The following is a 13,028-nucleotide window of genomic DNA, read 5'->3' on the forward strand; positions in this document are numbered from 1 at the left end:
CCTAAAGGCCTCTGTGAATAATGCCATTGACTCAGCCTTCTGTTTATTAAATTTTCTTTATTCCCATACAACCTTCAGGGCTTTTGCCATGTCTATTTACCACGCATTACTTCTTTATCATTATTCAAAAGTGACTTTTTGTGTTTTCATAGATTTTTGATTTAAAGAAAACTTTGAGTCACTCCCACAAATGGGAAGCCATCTTGTTTTTCTTTTTTATTGGAGTATAGTTTTATTATTTTTTTATAGTTTCACTCCAAAATTTTACTGAAGTGTAGTTGCTTTGCAGTTTTGTGTTTCAGGTGCACAGAAGGGCGATGCAGCTATTGTATACATAGAGCCACTCTTTTTTCAGATTATTTTCAATAGAAGATATGTGAATGAATAAAAAAGATGTGGTATATATACACAATGGAATATTACTCAGTCACAAAAAGAAATGAAATAATGCCATTTGCAGCAACATGGATGGACCTAGAGAGCGTCATACTGAGTGAAGTAAGTCAGACAGAGAAAGGCAAATATCATATGACATTGCTTATATGTGGAATCTATTTAAAAGAGAAACAATTAGAGATATAGAAAACAATCTTATGGTTACTAGGAGGTTAAGGGGAGAGGGATAAATTGGGATATTGGAATTGACATTTACACACTACTATATATAAAATAGATAACTAATAAAGACCTTATCATACTGTTCATGGGGTTCTCAAGGCAAGAATACAGAAGTGGTTTGCCAGTCCCTTCTCCAGGACAGGGAAGCCTGGCATGCAACAGTCCCTGGGGTCACAAAGAGTCAGCCATGACTGAGCAACTGAACTGAACTGAACTGCATAATAACTGAATATAGCACAGGGAACTTTACTCAATACTCTATAATGACCTACATGGGAAAAGAGTCTAAAAATGAATGGATATATGTGTATTTGTAACAGATCCCCTTTGTTGCACAGTGGAAAGTAATACAACATTGTAAATCAACTACACTGAAGTAAAAATACTTTTAAAAAGGTATGACTGGCCACTCAAGTGACTTGTGTCATTGAATCTGAGCTGGTTCACTTTTAAGTCAATTCTTTGACTGAAAGGGCGTGTTAGTGAGGCTTAGGAGGGCTTCTCATCCTGTTGGCACCAAACTGAGAATTTCCCCTCAATTTACTTCCAAGGAGTAGAGAAGACTTGAAAAGGGAATGCTCCTGTTGTGTAATTTCTATAGTGTTCAGTCTGGGGACCTTAGATCCCAGGTGGCTCCTGCCCCACCGTGGTCCAGCCCCAGGGAAGACTCTGAAGGGTATGGATGACCAGGTAGAAATGGAAGGAGAGAGCGCGCTCTAGGGTCCTGGAGAGGAAGGGCTCCCCCGCTTCCCCTGGGGACAGAAGTTTCAGAGGGAAGTGACTGGCTTGCTTCCTTGTCTTTTATTTCAGCTGTTCCCGAGCAAACTGGAGGCTCTGTGGAGGAGGACCAGCTAGAAAGTAGAAGGCAGTGAGCGCAGCGTGCCTAATGCAGGGAGATGTGTTGTACTCGTATCAGGTATGAGTTCTTGCAAAGGAAAACTGTGGGGTTGTTCTATGGGAAATTCTCTGTGTTGATCTGTAAATCATGGAGGTAAAATCATTTTTCTCTCCTGAAATCCCGATCAGTGGCGTAAAATGCAGATCCTGTTCTAGAAGGAAATTTATGGGATGGGAAATGCTGGGAAAACCAGAAACCTCACATTTTAGACTTGAGAGCATTTGATCCACTCCTGTTAAGCCTTTGGCATCAGTAAATAAAGTTCTGGCTGATTGAATGTGCCACCGTATAAATTTAGGTGTCCTCACTCTGAAGGTCTGCAGTTCTTCTTTTAAAAAATATTTTAAAGATGTTGCGAATTCCCTGAGTTTCTCGACCCCAGAGAAAGTCTGTGGGGGCAATCCAGGTTCTAGCTTCTGCTCCATAAATGTTAAATTTACAGCAACTGTATGTCTGGGTGACTCTATGAATAATACAGTTTGGGAATTCTGAATTTATGAATGAACAGGCAGCTCTGAATTCCTTCTGGGAGCAGGCACCATATGCCTTTCAAAGGCAGTTTCCTCTAGATTTACATTTCGTGTATCTGTCTTGGGCCTCTAACACCAAGAGCTGCGTCAGGCCTGGAAAGGAAACCTGAGGTGAAGAGCAGGCAGAGAAGGAGCGATAAAGCCACAGACGGCGGCCTCCTCAATCAATCACAGGCTCCACGGAGAGACATCGGCGGTCAGACCTACGCAGTAGGAAGAGGAGTGTAAAAGGAGGAAAAGAGAGCAATTAGTGAGAAACCTGCCACAACTCAGAGAATGAGAGAAACCAACCACAAGAGAACCTGGAATACAACAAAAATCGTTGCCTGACTTTATGATGCAAAATCTTTAAGAAATGAGGTTGCTAAAGAGCTTTGAGAAAAATCAAGAGTGAAAATTACTACGTATAATGATAAGGAAAAAGACAAAATCAGTCTAGGTTTAAAAAACGTCAGAGGCAGGCTGGCACTGTCAAACAGGGTGGATGTGAAGTGGAAAGATGAGCGGGTAGGGGCTGAGGAGGTGAGCGTTCAAAGGGGAGAGGTACTTGTGTGTCAAACCCAAGGGCTGATGCTCCCTCCTTTCCTTCTGTCTCAGGAGGATTCCCACCTCATCCACGTTGTGTGGGGTTTGAAGCTTAAAAGTGCAGCTTTCTTTAAGAGAGAAAACGCAAAATTATGAATAGACGCTTAAGCTTAGGGCTTTAGGAGGCGTCCGTGAGACGGGAGCTCTGTGACGGATGTCATTGCTCATGCGCACTCAGTCTCTCTGTTGTGCCCGACGGTTTTGTGACCACATGGACTGTAGCCCACCAGGCTCTTCTGTCCATGGGATTCTCCAGGGCAGAATACTGGAGCGGGTTTCCATTTCCTTCTCCAGGGGATCTTCCTGCATTGAACCTACATCCCCTGCGTCTTCTGCATTGGCAGGTGGATTCTTTATAACTAGTGCCACCTGGGAAGCCTGACCTATGTCATGGCCTCACAATGCGCCCACCTCTAGACCCTTTGGTGACTAACCCCCCCCCGCCCCCCTACCCCGCCGGTGTGAGCAGGAAGAGAAGGGGGTCTTTGGGCTTCTGTGTGGAGAGGGGGTACATGGTCCACCTTCTTGCATGGAGTGACTCAGGTCAGTGTATCCTCATCAGAAGGATCAGCTAGAGAGAGCTATGATTCTGGAGTGGGCTCAGGGGAGAAAGGAGTTTTTTCTGGCTGATGTAGTGATTGCTGTCTTGTGAGGGTGGTTCAGAAGTGTAAAGGGGTCCGTGAAACCACGCCTGTGTCTTCTTTTGAGTGGCCGGAAATACCAGAGACTGCGGGGGGAGAGCTCAGGTGCAGAGGTGCAGAGTGGGGGAGGGACACCCTCGGTCTCTGCTCTTGGAGACCTGCCCTTTGGGAGGGGAGGGGTGGGGTCGCTGGGAAGGGAGGGGGTGGTAGGAAAGGCAGAGGAGCCTGGCGCATCTTCCAGGAGCGTGTGCACGGGGGATGGAGCCTCAGACTCATCCGTTTATGGAGATGCAGATCGAGATGTAGCTGTGGACCTGCACATGCGTATGTGCACAGATGGGGAGCAGCGCTGCACTAGGGAGTAGAATAAAGTAGGTCAGAAGGGAATGGTCCGTTCTCGGCGTGTGTGTGCGTGTGTGAGTGTGTGTGTGGAGGGCGCTGTTGCTACTTTGTATAGTGTGGTGAAGAAAGACCTTGATAATAAGAGGACATTCTGAAAGAGGCCTGAAAGAAGTGAGGAGGAAAGTGCTTGGGAGACAGCATCTCAGCAGAGAGGGTGGCTTGCACATGTCCCGGGGCCGGGGTGAGCCTGGGCTCCCCGAGGAACCCAGGAGGCTGGGGGCTGCAGGAGAGGAGGCAGGGGCAGAGAGGACGGAGACAGGGCAGAGGGGCGGCAGGAGCCAACCCGGGACCCCCGTAGGTCAAGGTGAGCACTGTGGTCCCTGAGTGAGGGGGGAGCCATTGGGAGGAGCCCGGTCATCTGCCTCCTGTTCTTCAAGCCGCGCTCTGCTGTCCTCACTTTGCTTTACGTCCACCTGGAGAAGCAAGGAGCTGAGCTGGGAGACAGACGGAATGATCTGGGTGAGAGACAGTTGCTGGAGCAGGTTGTTCCCTGCAGAGGTGGGGGTGAGGCTGGTTTCGGCTTGGACACTCAAGGAGGAGCCGGCAGGCTGTCCTCATGGATCAGAGGTCAGAGTGTCCATCTAATGAGTCAAGAGAACAGGTGGAGCGGGGGGATTTGGGGAGAAAGTGCCGCAATTTCTGCATTGAGCTCAAGTTTGAGGTCTCCCTTAAACATTTGAAGGGGACATCCTGCAGGTCTCTGGGTGTGAGCCTGGTGTTCATGGGAGAGGTTGAGGCTGGAGACAGATACTTGGAAGTCGTGAGTCTTTTAAATACAGATGGCGTTTAAAGCCATGAGATCACATGAGACCACCCAGGGAATAAATACAGGGAAAAAGTAAATATGCTGTGTTTCTCTTCCTGAACTTTTGCGTGTATGTGTTGCTGATCCTCTAGAAGTGGGGCTGGGTGTTTATCAGCTGAAATCCATGCCATTTCTCTCTATATATGTAAATATCCATGACTTATGGTTTATACATTTCAAACAAGGCTTTCTTTCCATAACCTGACCAGTCTAATCACTGGCCAGTTTTAGCCACACCAAACAGCAAAGTTGGTATTCATCTTAGTTCATGCGTTTCTTGGTTGAATTACCCCACATTCTTATTCTGGGTAATTCCTACTCATTTGTAAGACCCTGGTGGGTTAACCCAATCTTTTATGCCCCATCACTGTGTCATCCTGCACTTGGTAAGAATTCCCTTTTCCCATTGTTTTAAAATTATAGTTTCTTACTGTTTGCCCAATTCTTGGTGCAGAGAATATTCAAGGTGCTTGTGACAGTGAAAATGTTAACAGAGAAGGTGAGAACAAAGTGCCAAGTGAAGTGAGTCCCTCAATCTGACTGCCACCGAACAAAAGCGTAAGAAAGCCTGGTTCCTCCAGGAAGCCCTCAGCTAGGTCCCTTCATCTTCTGCCGGCTCTGCACCCAGCCTGGCCATAATGAATGTGGAACAACAGGCCCTGCATGATCAATCATGGGAAAACAGGAAACAAATCCAAATAAATCTGTGCAGGAAGGAGGAGGGAAAGGGGAGAGGGGAAGAAAGGGCTCCATTCTAAGGACACACTAGAAGGTTCCTGCCCGCAATCGGTCTCACTTGACTAATGAGAGTGTCTGCACTGGGGGCTTAGAAATAACTTCCAAATAAGATGCTCTTTGAGTCAAAGGACAGTTGGTTTTAACCAAATATCATAAGCCCTTTAAAATGTACTATTTCATGTAATCAAATAATTTCATGATTTTGAAATCATCTTTTTTACTGCTGCTGCTAAGTCACTTCGGTCATGTCCGACTCTGTGCGACCCCGTAGACGGCAGCCCACCAGGCTCCCCTGTCCCTGGGATTCTCCAGGCAAGAACACTGTTGCTCTTTAAAAAGCAATTTAAAAAAATTGGGATTCTGTTAGTCCTTTTCCTACATGACAAATGCCATTGTCATTAAACTGCCGATGGATGCGGTTTGGTTGGATGTGTGCACTAGTGGCCGTCCGGATGCAGACTGGCTTAACATCTTGTGCTCAATCGTCGATTCCTTAAAAGCAGTTACATGACACAGGTTCTCATGTAGGCTGCGATTACATTTGAGGATGATTCGAACACATTCTTGACTTTTTGAAGAGCCCATGTACACCATTTCATAATAAGATGCCCCAGTAAGAGTATATTCATTATTTATTAGCATTTTCATGCTATGCATGCTTTATCTTGGTTTATCCTATCTACATCTTGTTTTCTCATTTAAGAAGAAACTGATGTTAGAGAACTTTAAGCCATTTGCCCAAGTTTAGAAAAAAATTTGTCTAATAAAACACCTAGACTTGTTTTATCTTGAACTGTGCCTGACACATTTAAACAAACCCTTAAAATTTTGTGTATCCTACTATATTCAAGAATTTCATTAATTAGAAAACTCTGAGTATATAAGTACATGTGAAAATCCTGATTAAAATATCATTCAAGTTTTTCTCATTATCAAATGGACAGCGTGGAGTTATTGTCTCAAATACATATTAAATTTATAAGGTTCACAAAGAAGTAGTTATGATTGGATGAAGACGATAGTTTACTGAGTAATAGAATTTCACAATTAGGAGTGCTAAAGTATGTGCATGTAAATATAAATACACAAAGGGGTAAGTTTGGTGACATATTTCATGTCTGAGAAATACAAATTGATGGAGAATAACATCCTAGTTTAATGCTTTCTTCCAAACAGATACATTTCTAATGCTTTATCATTTGCCTCCCATTAATGCTTCTGTTGTCACAAACCATAAAATAAGCCAAGAAGGATGTTCTTTGCTCAAGTTGGTGACTTCCTGGGATGTCTTTCCAGCTTGGTCCACCTGGAAAACGCCTCCACATCTCTCAGGAGGCTCTGGTAACTCCTGAGTCTGAGGCGCGAGCCCACGCCTGCCCTCAGCTCTTGTGCCAAGTGTCACAGCGTTCGCTGGTCATCTCCGCTTGAATTCTTCTGGGCGTCTCAACTCACTGAGGAATACTGTTCTGTATGTTGTACAAGTTTCTGGAATCATTATTATAGGTCTGCAGATACTTAATACACAACCACCATCTTCATTCTTCCTTTATAGGACCTAATTATTATAAAATAATAGCTATTTTATTATTAATTATTTGCTGAACTCGTATGAGCATGTGTGCGTATGCTAAGTCGCTTCATCGTGTCTGACTCTTTGTGACCTTATGGACTGTGGCCCTCCAGGCTCCTCTGTCCATGGGGACTCTTCAGGCAAGAATAGTGGAGTGGGGTGCTATTTCCTGCTCCAGGGGATCTTCCTGACCCAGGGATCGACCCTCATTTCTTGCATCTCTTGCATTGGTAGGTGGGTTCTTTACCACTGGCACCATCTGGAAAGCCCCCATATGAGTATGGTAGGCAGTTAATGCCAACAGAGTGGGAATGAGAGGTCAGATAAAACCTGTTCTCCATTTTGGCAAATAAACATTTTTATATTCACTTTTATTAACATCTTAGTTTTTAATGGCACTTGTAGATAAAAAACAAATCTATGAATGACTTTATGAATGAACACTATTTTCATTAGATATTATCATATCACACTATTAACACAAGTGTAATAATGAATCACACTATTTTATTGGATAGGGTTTTTGGTGGCAAAGCAGTTGCTTTCAGGATCTCTTGTCTGTTCAGCTTCTAAGTGGGGAAGTCCATGTCTGATGATAACCAGTCTAACAATCCAGCTCACTTCTTATGCAGTGAATCAAATTAACTCACAAAAGTTTCATGCTAAAAAGTTTCTCTTCTGAGTCAAGGGAAAAGATGCACAATAACTACCGATGACAAGTATGCAATATTAATTGTGTAGCTAATTAATTTTTAACATCATTCCTGTTTAATTAGTAACCAAAGAGTGGCGGCTGCCTCACACAGCAGGGCTTGTATATTATGTAGGTGTGAAAGCTTAGACTACACTTGGGGTTATAGCTTCACATGCACTTCAAGATTTATGAACCCTACATGATACTTAAAAGTCCTCTCAAGCTGAATTATAATTATTAAGTAGTTAGAATTTTAATTACATGATATATTTCCTCTTTATAGAGGAAGATGTTATCTAAGCGGGTTTTGACTGTGGGAGGCTTATAGGATCAGCGCCTTTGTGGAATTTTGTTTTTCCATGAACTACAAATATATTAAAAAATGATATCTCTAAAAGAGAAAAAAATAATTAATCACTAATCAGTGAATTGCTTTGGTCTTCCTATCCAGAGAACAATCTCAGTTCTGTCCTGGAAAGTCCTGAGTTCATTTTATTTATTTGTCTAAAACTTTCGAGATGATAGAGTTGGTAACTCCTCTGTCTCTATTATTTCCTGTTTCCTATGTTATGGAGCCTCTATATCATTCTGCCAAGTCAGGTGGAAGGGAAAAAGGAAGCACTGTGAAACAGAGTTTACAAAAGCAGAAGAAAATAACTCTTTTCCTTTACATGTTTACAAGAGAAATTGGCTAAAAGGCTTCAAACTTGCAATTTTTCTGTAATTATGCTCTTAGAATATATGATGTGCTTTTATTTTCATAATTAACAGGAAATCCACGTTATATATTAAATGTGACACAAGAGATATGAATTATGCAGTCAACGTGGTATGTGCTGACGAGCACAAAGCCCAAGGCACGTTCAGTCGAGTTTCTATGAAAACCTATGATGAGTTTCAAGTTCATCATTTCCTGATGGAGGATAAAGAAACATCCATCAATGCTAATTTTTGCAATTTTTTCATCTTTTATGAATACTTTAAAACTCCTAAAAAGAGTGAGCTTCCAAAGTGTGACTTGAGCAAATTTGGCCAGTAATTTCCTATGAGACAATTTAGGCTCGGTGAAACCCTTGGATATGCCTGCGTATACACACATGTGTATTCAAACTTATTACAGATGAAGGTGGCCAGCTTAGCATATTTTAATGCTGTACAATTTCACGTCTAGTTAGTATCTAAACCTTTGACATTAGTTTACATTGGAAAATAGACGCACTGCACCATGGAACACAAAGCAAATGTATTTACAGATGGTATAGGGTCTTTTAAATTCAAAGTTAAGACTTTCATATCCATATATAGAGTGAACATGCATATTTTATTCACTTAATTCTTTTGAAAGAGTGAAGATAACTATACATATCTCAAAATGTATGTTGGATTGAATGTTTATTTCCATTAGGATAGCATTTCAACATATACTAATGAGGATGGGAGGAAGATGCCTAGGGAATAAAATTGTGTCTAATATTAAATAAACATTAAAAGTTACAGGACTCTGAGGTCCTTAGACATACTTTATAGAATAACATACAGTTATTGTGTGAGAGAGTCCAATAAGGCAATAGCCTCCTAATTGGTTCCCTTAACGCATCTCGGAGAAGGCAATGGCACCCCACTCCAGTACTCTTGCCTGGAAAATCCCATGGACGGAGGAGCCTGGTAGGCTACAGTCCATGGAGTCGCTGAGAGTCGGACATGACTGAGCGACTTCACTTTCACTTTTCCCTTTCATGCACTGGAGAAGGAAATGGCAACCCACTCCAGTATTCTTGCCTGGAGAATCCCAGGGATGGCGGAGCCTGGTGGGCTGCCATCTATGGGGTCGCACAGAGTCGGACATGACTGAAGTGACTTAGCAGCAGCAGCAGCAGCAGCAACGCATCTCCACCCCCTCACCCCATCCCTGTTCCATTTTCCACAATGAAGAGCTGTCCTGAAAAGTTAATCTCGCCACATGACTTCTCTGCTTCAAGACCTCCTTGGCTCCTCAGGCGACTCCAGCTTATCTCCCCAGCCTGCCTCCAGCTTGCTCCTCCAGCCCCACTTCCTGACGAACTGGCCCCCACACCTTCACCTCTGGTCCCTGAACTGCAGACGCTGGGTGGGGAAAGGCCCAGGAAGAGAGGAACCTCACAGACAACCCCTGAGCGGGGCCTTGCCGTTTGAGAGGACTTGCTGCCTCTTCTGTAGTCGAGATAATAGGCAAGGGCTTCCCTGTGGCCAGCTTAGTGCAGTTTAATGCTGTACAATTAGCCACCTAGTTAGTATCTAAACCTCTCACCTTAGTTTAGTAACGAAGACCCAGCACAGCCATAAATAAATAATAATAAAAAGATAATAGGCAACATATTATGCACTGTTCTTACATTACTTTTTCATTTTGTACATCTCTGTTTTCTCACAAAGATACTACGAAGCCATAGACAACATTTTGTGAGAAATGTAAAGAGAAAATAAACTTGTCCTCCCTTTCTTTGTTAGACATTGTGGATGTGGAAAGGGACTGGTATTAATTCCATAAGTTCACAGAGGATGGACACACGGACACCAGGAGAATGGCCAGGAGCCCCCTTGACCTGCTGAGTCAGGACCACTCCAGTTCCGGTCACATCCCAGTCCTGTGTGCTGACTGGCACCTTGTTACCCAACACAGCTCTGGCTGCTCACCACTCAAAAACCAATCAGGAGGCCAGGCTGGTGGAAGGAAAGCTTGCTTTATTTTGGATGCCGGATTGGATGGGAGGGTGAACGTCTGTCCAAAGAGCTACTGCCCCTATTGACAGTCAGTGGGCAAGAGCTTTTATAGGCTGAGGGAGGGGGCTACATGCAGAAACAGCACAGTCAGCTCTGACAGGCCTCTGAAACTGGTCATCGGTGGTCGGACCAGCATCATCTTGGTTGTTTTACGTATAGTCGGTCTTCAGTTACATGGTTGGTTTGTTCCCATTTCCTTGAGGCCAGTCCTCGAAATTGTAGCAGCACATGTCTTGGCTACAGTCTGCTCATCATGTACTTAACTTCTCCATCCGGTGTGGATGTCAGTCTCTACAAGACAGCTCACAGGATATGGCTCAGAATATTACCTACAGCCCTTGAGGAGGAACTAAGTGTCCTTGACTATGCTTAATGACTAAACCATTATTGTTTGGTCTCCTTTGACTGTTTTCCTTTGTTTTCACGTTTTCTCACTTCTCTGATTAAACTTATTCTTTGACTAAAGTTTTTCCACAAACAGAAGGCAGATTTGAGGACATGGCAGTGTGGGCGTGAGGATCATAGATAGATAGGGTCCTGCTCCATCTCAACCTCAGTGCTCAAGAGATATGTGTTAACAAAATCAGCCTCACTGATTGATGCCTTTTAGTAGTCAGTAGGTTGAGGGAAGTGGGATCATTTTTAATGATACTGTACAGAAATTTAAATACTGTAAAATATTTCTTTTTCTACTAGTAGATCAACTCTTTTTATACAACTACCTTAATTCTTGGTTTAAGTGAAAAAAACAAAAGAATGCGGATTGAGTGCCTGTTTATTAATAAGAACTACAACTTATTGAGGGCCCAATGGTCCAGGAGGCTTATTATTTTCTCCTTCGAGACTTCACACATCTCTAAAAGTGGGTACTATTCACTTGTTTTTCACCCTGAAGGATGACGTGCCCCAAAGTGCTCAGGTAGGAAGGGGTGGTGTGGACAGGTGAGTCATGCTTATTTCATCCAAAGGAATCATCTTTCTGTTGTGCCACGCAGACTATTTATATAAACCAGAGGCTTAAAAAACTTTCTCTCAAGCTCAGGAAATCATTGATCTGAGACTGCTTACCAAGAACGCATTTTTCTCGATTCCCCGAGGTTTTCACATCAGAGACCAGTATTTCAGTTGCTATGAAGAGGCCAAGAGGGAAACAGGTAAACTTCTATGTAATCTGAGCCTGTTCCTTTTAGATCTTTATGGATTCACTTGCAGACTCAAAAATGAAAATAACATCCTTAATCTCTTAAAGTATTTTACGATTCTTCTAAGGAGAAATATTACAAAACTACACTCAATATTACATGATGCACAAATTCCCATTTAACTGTCATTGTTTAGGTGAGGAATAGCACTTCAAATACTGTTAAACCCAAACTGTGGCCGAGCATAAAAGAGCCTGTGCATCAAGCACTCAGTCAAAGGTTCTGTTATGCTAAAAAGCTGGAGAGCTTGTCAGCATCTCTGGGGTCAAGTGTGCCTCCTCTTTGATGATCTGAAAAGGTTTCCAGCACTGTAGTTGGTCCTAATTAACAGGGAGCTGTGATCTTCTTTGATGCCTGGATTTCACAAGTCAGGTAATAGACCAGACTCTAGTGCTAGGGAATACTGCCCTACTCAAGTCCCAGTATCTCCCCAGATACACAACTGTGCCTCTTGTTTTAATAGTGTCTTTCAAGAGAAAGTTTGATGCTTCTTGTCTAAATGTCCTCATGGTTCCTGTAGTCAATTATATTTCCTCATCATGGATTAAGAATGGTCTATGTTCAGAACGGGCTTTCCAGGTGGCTCAGATGGTAAAGAATCAGCCTGCAATACAGGAGACGCAGAAGACATGGGTTCAATCCCTGTGTGTCAGGAAGATCCCCTGGAGAACGGAATGGCTGCCCGCTCCAGTCTTCTTGGGCTTCCCTTGTGGCTCAGCTGGTAAAAAATCTGCCTGCAATGTGGGAGACCTGGGTTCGATCCCTGGGTTGGGAAGATCCCCTGGAGAAGGGAAAGACTACCCACTCCATATTCTGACCTGGAGAATTCCATGGACTGCATGGTCCATGGGGTCACAAATAGTCAGATATGATTGAGTGACTTTCACTTTCAATCTAGGGTATGTGGTAGGAATGGATTTGCTGGTTATAAGGTAAGAATATCTTTTTAAAATTAATTTTTATTGGAGTATAGTTAATGTATAATGTTACGTTAGTTTCTGCTGTACAGTAAAGTGAATCAGTTATACAATACATATATCCCCTGTTGTTAAAATTCTTTTCCCATATAGGTCATTATAGAGTATTGAGTAGAGTTTTGTGTGCTAAACAGTAGTCTTATTATTGACCTATTTTAATATATAGTGGTGTGTATATGTCAGTCACAATCCCCCAATTTATCTCTCCTCCCTCTTCTTGCCCTGGTAACCATAAGTGTGTTTTCTACATCTGTGAGTCTATTTCTGTTTTGTAAGTTCTTCTGCACCCGTTTTTCAGATTCCACATATAAATGATATCTGATGATACTTGTCTTTCTCTGACTTACTTCACTCAATATGACAATCTCTAAGTCCATCTATATTGCTGCATATCTTTAACTTATTAATAAACAACAACAAACTGACTTTCAAAGTTGTTGCACCCATTTATATTCCTGCAAGGGAAGTATGAAAGTGATCGTTGCTCAGCGTCTTCTATGTCAGCTCTTGGTCGTGTTCCGCCTGTTTCCTGGTGAACTTGTGCTGGTGTCTCATTGAGGCTCTCTGTCTCAATTCCCTGAGCCATTACGAAGATTTCATGTCAACTG

At 42.9% G+C, this 13,028-nt stretch overlaps 1 protein-coding gene across 3 annotated transcripts in view; it reads left to right on the forward strand.

Annotated features, from left to right (window-relative positions):
• Positions 1-13,028, forward strand: part of LOC145506732 (uncharacterized) — a 145,976-nt gene that overhangs the window by 109,532 nt on the left and 23,416 nt on the right. The window contains exons 5-6 of one of the 3 annotated variants that reach the window (XR_014054229.1): positions 356-498; positions 1,429-1,534. The gene's annotated coding sequence lies outside the window, so the exon portion shown is untranslated. Of the gene's footprint in view, positions 1-289; positions 499-1,428; positions 1,535-3,778; positions 3,979-13,028 lie in introns of those variants that run through there. The other 2 variants (XR_014054226.1, XR_014054240.1) reach the window with 2 other exon arrangements.

Source organism: Giraffa tippelskirchi, chromosome 5 (genome assembly GCF_054371585.1).
Source record: "Giraffa tippelskirchi isolate mGirTip1 chromosome 5, T2T-mGirTip1v1.2.pri, whole genome shotgun sequence".
Taxonomy (NCBI): Eukaryota; Metazoa; Chordata; class Mammalia; order Artiodactyla; family Giraffidae; genus Giraffa; species Giraffa tippelskirchi.